Below are 10,030 nucleotides of genomic sequence, written 5' to 3'. Positions count from 1 at the left end.
TTCGAGATAACTCATGAAAAATGGTAAAAATTAACTTAGGAAATTTGTGTACCTTTTTTCGATAAAACTGTATTCTGACCTGAATGACTTATAAAGTTAAAGGGTCATTAATAAATATTATTATTATTATGTAGAACAAGGTTTTGATTCAAAGATCGACTTTTCTCAAGACCTCGAGTGATTTTGACTTTTCAGAAAAAAAGTGATTGGAGTTTTATTTTCGTTTTTTTTAGTCTTACTGAATATGGAAATTTTGAGGAGATTTCAATTCTAACAGAATATTTTTTTCCATATATCTCGGACACTCGTAGATATTTTTGAGTAATATATTCACAAATAATATTCTTGAGATTCTTAGGATTTGGGAATTCTAAAAAAAATAATCTCAATCAATTACAAAAATCATATAATGTCATCTATTAAAATTTCAGTAAATTTAGGAATTTTTTTAATAGCGATGTATCTCTAAAACTAAAACTTCTAGACCAAATCTGAACGCTTTAATGGATGGTGCATATTAAATAGATTCAAAGTCAATTTTTGTTTCTTATTCAGAATTGTTGGTTCATCAGTTATAATAAATTTAATTCATTCAAAACTGATAAATTTTAAAAATTTCAATCATCATATTAGCAAAACTTGAGCTGATAGACAAAATCCGAAGAAGCTTCCAAATCAGGAAGCATATTATCCAAACTTACGGGAAAATTTAACCTTGCCTTTTTTGTTTATCAAAGATTTCATCATTTGCCTGAAAGAAAACTTGAAAAAAAGGAAGTAATAAAGGTGGCATAAAGCTTATCCACTTAGGGATATGTAACCGTCGTTCCAAATGCCTCAGATGTTTTTTTTTAATTTGTTTCATTTTAAATATTTGTCAAACTGTTGTTTTTCGTCTTGTTTTTAAAATTTAGATAGGATTAGGGATAAAAATTATTATATAGGAGTTAGGTTTAACAAAAATACATAATTTGTTAGTTTTAAGTTGGGCGTGTGGTTTCATCGGCAGCAAGGCTGCAACCAACATCGTCTTCAAGGTCGACATTGCATGTGGGTTGCATGCAATCTGCAATAACTCGCCCAAACGAGTTAGATGGGGTAAGGAAGAAGAATGCGGAGCGGAAACCCAAGAAGAAGAGTCATTGACTCAGCCTCCTATTTCTTCCGGCGTTCGTGCGAGTCAGACGTGATTTTGTCCAACTCTATGTATGTGGAACCCACAATCGTCAATTGTTGTGTGAAGTTCTCGTGTTTTGCTGTCACTGTTTTATCACCGTCGCACGATTCGGCCTAGTTTGCCTAGTGTAAGCTACGTCTAACCGTAATAAGACGTTCGGCCTCTGGTTCTAGGGTAACCATAATCGCTAAGGAGGCCTATCTCTCGGGACTCGGGACAAGTTTCTCGGGTCTGTAATTATAAAGGAGAACCCTTCTCAGCGCGACCAATACGGTCTTGCCGTGGTCCGCTGATCGAGCCAAAGAAGGAAGACGCCGTTGAACCCTCACCTGCTTGTCTAAGCCGGACAAGCACCATCCAAAACAGCACCTGGAATCCACGCGATTCTCAACCAAGTCCCACCTCCATTTTGGGAACAAATTGGTTGCCGGAAAACCCAACCCTGGAACGGAAGTCGACCAGCAGTGAGCGCTCACCACCGTAGTTAGCATCGCAGCATCGGTACGTACCGCATCCAGTCAACTACAGCCCAACCCACACCCTACACACACTACACAGTAACGTACAAAAATAAAACCCAAAGTTGAAAAGTAAAAGTTTTAAAGTAGTTTTCTGTTTTTAATAAATTTCGTTTACTTCCGTCCAATTTACTTTTTGTTAATTGCTTTGTTATTTCGAAAAACCCACAGTTTGTCTTGCAAATTTTGTCCGCGTTCCCCCCCGATTACCCAGCCGTAGGCCGACCCTGAGACCTAGTCAAAGGAGTCTTCTACGACTGAGCTTAAAATATCCGGGAGTTGCTGGCCTAAAAGTTTCAGATTTTAAGCATCAAAGCTCTTTTCCATATTGGGTAAGGCATACCAGTATGTCTTTTCAATCTCTTAAACTCAGATTCGCTTATAACGTGATATTTCAGAATAGGAAAACGGAAAAGGAACAGTTTTCTCAATCAATGTTCCGAAAATCACTCGGGAGAAACGCTCATGATAGGTTTCTTGTTGGAAAAATTCAAAGCCGAATGCTGCTGCCTGTAATTCCCTAGAGAGTCGGCAGAGCGACAATGCGAGATCAATGTAAACAAGATTCAAAAGCGAGAGCGGATTCGCATTAAAGTCGGTCTCTCAAGCTCACTACCTGGTGTATCAGAAGTGATTGAGACACTTACTGATACAAGATCCAATTCGAAAATCCACTCACTCACTCACTCAATCTCAATCAATGCGGCCTTCCATCGGTCCATACTGCCTGCGTTCTGTATGCCATAGCGGCAGATACATACTGCCTGTGTGTTCGAATGGCTATTTTGGTCCTCCCAAACAACAGCAACAACAAAGCAAGATGTATCAGGCAGACAGCGTTCGATCATTGATCAGTAAACGAGTGAGTGAGTGAGTGATTGAGCAAGAAAAGTTATTGATTGAAACAAGAAACTGAAAATCAGGTAGCTCCTCACTCAGTTGAGAATTCCAACTGGAGAAGGAACGTCTCTCTTTCAAATTTAATTTCTTAAATTCTCGAAGCAGCGCTGTCGAACACAATCTTTGCCCCGCTGGGAGATAAACCAACCGACAATTTAGGTTTTGCTTTCGCTGTTGAAAACGTTTCAGTGTCTCTCATGAGAATTGAGTGATTTTCGGGACATTGTTCTCAATATTATCTAACTTTTTCCTCACATGACTAAGGGAATTGGTCAAACATTTATGATTACTATTGTTATTTTTTTATAATTTGAGCAGTAGTTCAAAAAAGGTTCGTCACGTGAAAACACAATCTGTTTCAAAATGCTGAACAATTAGTGCCAAAACTTACAACAATCTCTACCATGATTTTACTTATTGGATTAGAATGGATTCTTATTAAAACCTTACACACTACTTACTTACTTTCTTAACTTACCTACTTATGTAATGTTCCCGCGCCGATGCTCCGGTGCTTAGGGCCGTTGTAAAAGACCTCCACTCTTGACGATCCGGAGCCAGCGTCTTCACTTAGTCTTAGTCAAGACTCTCGTCGACAGTTCCTTAAACACTAGCATGAAATTATTAAATAATATTTACCTTTTTTTAAAGTTATTTAGAAAAAAAGCTGTTGAAAAAAACTCATAACACATACAGGGCACCCAATTTAATGAAAATCAGCTCTAAAGTTCTTTCCATTTAAAAAAAATGGGAATTTTGTTGGCTTGTGTAATCGACGAATTCCTTTTAGTAAAGTACAATAACCTTCCAGATTTTAATATGATCTGGATAATTATTGGTGTTTTAAGACAAATTAATATAACATTTTTAAGAAATATTAGCTTAAACGCGACCAACAACTCAACCAGCTTTTTGATTATTTTTCCATACACAATCTTATTTAGTTATAAGTTTTAGTTTTTTTGTTTATACTTATATGTATTAGTATTAGCATTAGTACCCGCTTAGCAAAATAAATGCTTGGAATGCTTGAAAGAATGCTTGGATTCCAAGCATTCTTCAAGCATTCCTCCCATTGAATTCAAGCATTAAATGGCCGAACCGATTCTACTTGAATCAGTTTTCCCGGTTCAGAATGACAGCTCAAGTTGACATCTATCATAGTTTTATTGTATTGGTGAGTAAAGTATGTGCTTATGTGTTAGTGCAATCTGAATGAATATGTATGAGTGTGATCTAAAGCGCGTTGAAAATTATGTTTTGTAATCAAAATTGATGAAAACGAAAATGCGTTTTAAATACTTTTTATTTATTTTCACTGACAAAACACAATAGTTTGGAATCGACACAGTTTTCTTTTTTTCATCGGAAATGTTTCTTTGCTGGCCACGTCTATTTTGTACAATCACCCCAATTGAATATTTTTTCCTTCCTTCATGCTGATCGTCCCCGGAACTTCAACAATCCGCTAGGTTCTGGCTTCACATACTTCGAAGAAACGCATAATCGCCAACCTTGACCAAATCCAACTTGAACTGGTATCCAGAGATGGCCCCCGTGTGTACGCTGGAGGAAGAAATAAAAAAAAACAATTCAGCTCATCAAGTTGATAAAACTGAATTTGGTTAGACTACTTACAGTAGGTATGCGATGCTCGAGGTCGGAAAACTAACTCTGGATGTGGCATTGGCAATCCTCTGACAGGTCAGTTTTTGAAATTTAGGCGCCCACAATTTTCTCTCGGCGATCACGTATGGTTGTTCATTTTTTTCGTCCCCAAACCACTGAAAAAGAAACGAAAACTTGGATTAAACACGCACTAAATGGAACCATCTATCATAACTCACCATTATTCTATCCTCGCGTCGTTTAACTTCTTGAGCTGATTTCCTGCGTCTTGCTAGAACCATGTCTTTCTGCACAAATGGGGAGAAAGAAAAACCGTTGCGATTTTTTCAGCTTTGCTTGAATAACTTATACTCACGTGAAAGTATTTATCTTTTACGTATGCCATGCACATGATTGAATTAATATATGTGCAATCGGTGCAATCAGCTGACTAGACTGATGCACGTTTAGAGTTAAAACCCAAATTTACAGCATTGAATACAACCCTACGCGCGGAATTGCTGCTTCAAGGGTTTAAAAGGGCCTGCGGGTATAAATAGTTGTTGAATTAATTAGTTCCCTTTTTTCTAAGTGGATCTCTTAAAAAGAAACTTCTTTTTCACTGAGATTTACTTTTTTTGTTATTGGTATTGCTTAAAGTAACATTACCTCGCACATTAAATAAAAAAATGAGTTCTCGGCATAAGTAAATATGAATGCGATTTAAATTTTGTCTCTATTAGCTGCTAGAAATGCCGAGAAATTTGTCGTCCACATCGAATATGCTCTTCTCGGTGAAAAACTCCAACCCCGGAATTTGATTAAAATCGGTTTTTATATACGTTTCGTCGTCCATCACACATCAACCATCAAATGTCAGCATCTTCTCGTAGAGCTTTCGGGCCTGAGTTTAAGCCGTCGATTGTTGCCGCTCATCGTGATTCGGGAAGTTCTGTACCTTGTGTATATGTAGTTTAGCTCTCTTCTTTGCATTCTTGATGTGGCTCTGCGACATTCCGATCTTTTTAGCCAAATCACGGCTTGAGTTGTTGGGATTTGCTTCAATCATCCGCTTCACCTTTCTTTTTGTTCTCCGGTCCAGGGTTTCTTCCAGCTCTTTTGCCGTTGTCCATCGTCAACCGCTTCAATACTCTGGAGAAGGTTGAATGGTGAATGTTCATCATATTTCCCAACTGCCGGTGCGACTGGTCGAAAAATTCCAGGTGTTTGGAAAGAATTCGTTCCCTCAACTCACGTTGGTTCACCTTCATTATTGTTGAATCGAAAACACGACTTCGAGTTTGACAGCATGTAAACAATACACATCAATGAGAAAGTATGCAAAATTTGGTTGATTTTTAACCAATAGTAAAAAAGTTATGCCCTGTTTAATGTGTCTCACAATTTCCAATTCGACATTTCTGTTAATAACACACTTAATAACTTACTAAATCAACACTTAAAAGCCTTTCTTGGTATAAAATACAAGCTTTGGATGATCTTTTAGATTAGTCATAGCATTTTGACTTAAACGAATTTTATTGAAAGTAATTTCGAAAAAAAATCGTTCGAAAACCATAACTATTTTTATCATAAATAGAGTAAAAACGATCAAAAGTAATTCAAGCACTTTATGGAACCAATGAAACAAACCAGGGTTCTCATATTGCTTGATATTGAAAACTTGCAAAAATACCATTACTTTACTGAGAATACGAATTTTTAAACATTCCATATTTTTCAATTTCAAGTTTGTCTTGTTTTTTTCTAAAGAAAAACGAACACAAACACATACAGGATCTCATTGAAACTTGATATATCCTCGAAGAGATTCCTTTTTCTTAACTCTAAGCGTAAATGGTGATACGGTCAAAATTTGGTCAAGGGAAAACGCGTGTAAATCGGTGAAATCGTTTATTTAAAAAATCAAATTAAATCTCCTTTTCAAGTTTAATTAGTATAAAATTCAGGAAAAATATTCAGTTAAGCTTCCACTTTTCCAAATCCGAATTGCCGGGTCTTACGCTTAACCCCTGCCATCAGATTTTGTACAGCCACCCTGTCGACCTTCTTCGCCGCAGAAAGCCAGTTTGCCTTGAACTGGTGCTCGTCCTTAGCAGTTTTTTGGTCTTCTTCAGGTTCCGCTTGAGAATAGTATTTCTCAATTGGGCGAAGCTCTGGCGTGTTGGGAGGGTTCTTGTCCTTGGGAACCACCTGCACGTTGTTGGCGGCGTACCACTCCATGGCCTTTTAACCGTAATGGCAAGATGCCAAATCCGGCCAAAACAGTACGGCACAACCGTGTTTCTTTAGGAAAGGCAGCAGACGTTTATTCAAACACTCTTTCACGTAAATTTCTTGGTTGACAGTCCCGGAAGCTATTAAAATACTGCTTTTCAAGCCACAGGTTCAGATGGCTTGTGTAGCAGTTGCACCATTTGAAAATTTCGATCTCCACAAACCGATTCAAGGTATCGGTTTGGCGCCTTACAGTAGTCTATTGGAACTGCTCGATTCGATGTCTTTATCGAACTTATGTTCGAAGATTGATTTCCGTGGCTTATTCACCTTAAGCCGTTTCCTTACAATGTTTCATAAGGTCTGGATTGAGAGGGCAAGATCCAAAGTCCAGCTGATGAGCGAGCGACGATCTTAATTATTCAGAATCCCGAAGGTTTTCTAAAGGTCGCTCGGGAAAAACGTATTTCCTGCTTAGGTCAACGACCGAGGTCTCTTGCCCTGATCTGAGGCTGCACTCCACAAATCACTTCAATCTGGGTTGTGATTGTGCATGGAAGTGGCTTTTTATTTAACCGCGACCGAGTTAAACCTTTGCTGTAAAAAAGGTACCAATTAGTGATAGGATTTTAAAATCAAAAATTAATTCTTTTATTTTGTGTAGCTATCCAATCAAGCTACACATTAACAGTTACAGAGTAGGGTCGAAGTGCGTGCTAGATTAAGAAAAAGAGCAGGTAAAGTCGTGCGTGAAAACCGTGTCCGTGTCAGTGCTAATGCAGTTGCCGTAAGGCACATTATTTCACCAACAGCAGCTTCCAGCACCCGCTAAGCTTTACTAAGCACGACCAGATTGCCCGGCGATCGCCGGAATCGAGCACACCGTCATCACGTGCTCAATTACTCGAAGCTTCAACCGCAAACCATCGGAAGTTTCCCCTCAAAGGCCGACGGCGTGACCAAGTTTTTCCAGTACGAACCCATCACACGGAACCACCACGCCAAGAAGCCCCCCCTCCACCCCTTTGGTTGGAAAAGGCCCGGAAGTAACCACCCGGGAAACCCCGTCACCACGACGACTTCGGTTTGCTCCACCAGGAGCGAAGCCTCGTCAGCAGTACAACCACCCGACAATCAGCAGCATCCGAACCAACAGCAGTGACGTCATTGCCTCCCTACAGCAGGTTGAGCCGAGCGGGAGAAGTTCACCGAGAGAGGTATGATCCCTTGCAGCGCACATGGTGAGTCGAAACTATTGAATAACTTCGTCTTTGCCTTCCCCTCATTTAGTACGCGTCCACATCCGACGCCCATATTACTGCGACATTCGTCGCAAATGCTGATTGGAAAACATCATCCGAAATTGTTTTACTGACTGAACTATGAATATATTCCACTGCTAAATTATCATCTATATCGAAATGCAAATTTGCAACGGCCGCGGCCTTAAATGAAACCCTCATTTTGATCATGATCTAAAATCTTATTTTGTAAATCGAATGCATTCGTACCACAACTATTGGACGACCCTGAATTTGGAACGAGAGTAGCTGATCGGCGCGGAGCCCGAACAGCCGAATGCATGCACGGCACGGAGTAGAAGAGAACTTAGAAATCGCACGCACTGTTAGGTAGGCTAGAAAGAGAGAATGATTAATCCAAGAAATTATGATACTGTACATACTTACGATTAAATGCTAGCAAAATGAAATACCCGTTACTGATTAATGAAATAAGCAATATATTATTATGAAATTCCGATTTATGATGTTTTGAATACAGTTACTTAGTAAGCCTATCTGAGAGTTTTAATTGGAGATTTTGAAATTCCATCACTACGCGAAACGAATTAGAATTTAAATTTTGATGTTGAAAATTTTAGCTCTAGCAACTTCCACTCACAGTCGCCATCTGGTGCCGAGTAGTTTCGTGGACCTATGATGATTATTTTTCAGGTATGAGGGATTTCTACTGGGAGATTTTTGGAAAACTTTCTAGAATTTGAATATCTTTGTGAGTTGGCCGAGTTAAACTTGAGTTCATCGGCCGCTGATTTTGGCAAGTCGAACTGTCTCGATCCTTCTTACCTTTTGGAAGAGCTATAAGGACTCGCCTTGTGGAGAGTCTCAGCCGGGAAAATTGATCTTGGTGTGTCGTCCCTTTTAAGGGTGGCGCATAAGCGACACGCTTGCACCGGATCGGACAGTTTACGGCTACACTTGCCAACCCAGATATTCCTTCGCGAACAGTTTCACGTGCTTGAAAATATCGGCTACCTCTCCCCTTCCTTTTGCCGAATAAAACTCCTGTCCCGGAAGCTGCTTGTAGTCGGCTTTGACGTAGGTTTCGCCGTCCATTACCACGCAATCAAACTTCGTCAGCACTACCTTCTTGTGAGTCGATAGTCTGGCTCGTTTTTTGGCTCGATGCACGGTTGTAGACGATACACCCAGCTTATTTGCGGCATCTCGGAGAGAGAGGTTAGGGTTTCGCTTGAAACTATACGGGCAACTCTCTTTGTCGTCTCAGCGGCTTCCAGTTTTCGATTTCCACCCGATCCAGACTTCCTGGCTGTCGACAAACGTTCCCCAAACACTTTAATTACATTTGTAACGTTTGATTTGGCAACTTTTAGCGATTTTGCCAGCTTTGCGTGCGAGTAGCTCGGATTTTCGCGATGCGCGAGTAAAATTTTGATACGCTGCTCTTCTTCCTTGGACGGCATTTCGACAACTGAAGAGTGAATTCCAAAATCAAAATAGGAGCAACATTCTACACACACACACACCATCGAAATGAGGGGTGTTCAGGTTTTTTAAATGCAAAATTGAAAGAAATACGTCAAGTTGATATTGACCAAATGTTGACCGTATCACCCTTCACATCTTCCGAAGATATGATGGCTAGCATCTTACAAATGCTAAAACCACCAACCCACAGAAAGTGTACTATGCATGTCGTGACCGGCTGTAGAGGATAGTCACGGGCTGCGACTAAACTTTAATTTTACCCTAGAAGGTCAAAAATTTAAGGAATTTTTTTCTGAAATTAACATAACTTCGGAACGAAAGGTCGTAAAATTTTTAAATCCAGTGCAAAATGTGCATTTTGATTGTTTTAAAAAAATTATGAACATCATATTCATGTTAATTCAAAACTTACACTAGTAAAGCAAAAAAACGATTTATAAGTATGTTTTAAACTAAAAACTTTATAACTCTGTACTGAATAGAGATATAAAACTTGTTTTGTAAGCAAAGTTTCATATTTCGATAATATACCGCCACCGCCGACCGTGGCATAGAGGATAGCGTTCAAGTCTTCTAAGCCAGAGGTCATGAGATCGAGTCTCGGTCAGGCATAAATAGTACTCTTTCAGTGGGTTGGTGGTGTTAGCATTAGTTAAGTGCTAGCCATTATATTCTTGAAAGATGTACGCTTCAGTCTTAAGTAGAATTGAGATCTCTTCAAAGAAACATGAAGTTTCACTGAGATCCTATGTGTGTGTGTTCGTTCGTTTAAACTCTGTAGAACAAATTTTGTCTCTATTTAATTAATTCTATTAAAATCATTGAATTACAATACATCT

Source organism: Uranotaenia lowii, chromosome 1 (genome assembly GCF_029784155.1).
Source record: "Uranotaenia lowii strain MFRU-FL chromosome 1, ASM2978415v1, whole genome shotgun sequence".
Classification (NCBI taxonomy): domain Eukaryota; kingdom Metazoa; phylum Arthropoda; class Insecta; order Diptera; family Culicidae; genus Uranotaenia; species Uranotaenia lowii.
Note: the sequence above shows the minus strand (reverse complement) of the source record.